This window comes from Penaeus monodon, chromosome 31, assembly GCF_015228065.2.
Source record: "Penaeus monodon isolate SGIC_2016 chromosome 31, NSTDA_Pmon_1, whole genome shotgun sequence".
Classification (NCBI taxonomy): domain Eukaryota; kingdom Metazoa; phylum Arthropoda; class Malacostraca; order Decapoda; family Penaeidae; genus Penaeus; species Penaeus monodon.
Window position 1 is genome coordinate 481,469 of NC_051416.1, and position 1,639 is coordinate 483,107.

At 35.6% G+C, this 1,639-nt stretch overlaps 1 protein-coding gene across 1 annotated transcript in view; it reads right to left on the reverse strand.

Moving 5' to 3' along the window:
• LOC119592871 (cAMP-dependent protein kinase catalytic subunit 1) overlaps nucleotides 1-1,639 on the reverse strand; it is a gene marked incomplete at its 5' end in the record, with an annotated part of 28,100 nt that overhangs the window by 215 nt on the left and 26,246 nt on the right. Inside the window, 1 exon segment of the mRNA XM_037941765.1 lies at nucleotides 1-1,638.

A 1,639-nucleotide genomic window follows, 5' to 3' on the forward strand; every position in this document is an offset into this window, starting at 1 on the left:
TAATGCACGTTAGAGATTAAGAAAAATAGATACTAGCAGTTCTGAGATGTATATCATATATATTGTAACAATCATTAGGGAAGATGATGAATTAATGCTATAATCACACACCATACAGCAAGTAGCCCATGACAAGAAGATATTTCTGTGAGTTTCTAAGGGGACCGTGTGCAGGTGGCTTGTATGGGGGAGCGGGGGATTTCATACAGTCAACATCAAGGAACCCACTAACGCACGTCAGTCTGTTTTGTTTGTCCACTCTCCTCATAATCATTGTATTACTATCGTAATTCTTCAACAATCACCACTTCCTTTCACCGCAGCTTGCAGAGGGCTACTTGGGCATATGTGAATTTTACCAAAATGTGTTAAAACTCAGCAGTGACTAGCATAAATCTAGACCTTGAGGTTCCTCTGCCAAAGAGAGAGATGCCTTGCAGCTCCTCCACTTGGGGACATGCAGAAGGTCAGAAGAAATTCACTTTGTCACTTTTTGGTCAAACGTTGCCCGAGAAATGTTTTAGAAACTGATCACAATTACACAGTTACTCATAGTACATTAATCATGAGCTTCATACAGTCTTTGGGTAATTTAGGGAACAATATACAAAAGGTATCCGAGAGAATAAAAGAAAGAAAAAAAAATCACATGCCCAGGTTGCTCTGGCTCAATTTGCGGAATGTATTTAGCGCATCATCTCTGTAGGCTGCAGCCAACTGCTTAGATTACATATATAACTCAATTTGAACTTACATTGCTGCAGAAACTTAGGATTTATCTATGAATCAATCCTTGAAACAAAGATACTTTAAGAACTATAACATAAGGGAAATTATGGTAATTTTGTACAGTGAAAAGAAAGAATAATAATAATCAAAAGAAAGCAAATTGCCATCACGTTTTTAGACTGCCAGAATTCCTGACAAATTTTTACTCTTTTTTTTTTCTTTTCTAAGTAATACACTTTAACAAATGTCGTAACATAATGAGGCATGTCCTGACATATGCTTTTGAAAGTGCAAGCAGCAATCACGAGCAGTAATGGGCATCAAAATCATAATATTATTTTTTTTCCAAAGACAACACCTGGAATGCGAGCCTTTACATATATGAGAAGGGTGGTTCTTTTTTTTTAATTTTTAAAAATAATTATATATATATATACTTTTAAATATTTCCATTGCTTACCTTTGGAGGGGGGGAGGGGCACTTACAGAAAGGAACCAGCCAACCTTTTTAGCTTTGGTCTCACAGCATAACATGCCATAGCTTATATGCCAGTCACCTTGGCAATTCGTCGCATCTAAGAATCCCACTACTGCCGTTAGGTTACTTCGGGAACAACCTTATTTGTGCTCAAAATGTTCACTTACTGACGAGGCTGCATTTGACCTAAGTTATCATCCACTCTATATCCTTCAAACGTATTGAAGCTCATGATAAATAAATATTATTATTCTTTTCTAAACTCAAGAAATATATATATATATAGAATAATCTTATTTTCTACCTGTATTGGTAAGTCAGGTAACATCTGTGAAGAAGAAAAAAAAAATGGGGGAAATATAGCATATTAGCAACTGGATTTTGATGTTGAGTTGCTATTCACTCTTTTTTAAATTTATATGTACTTGGACA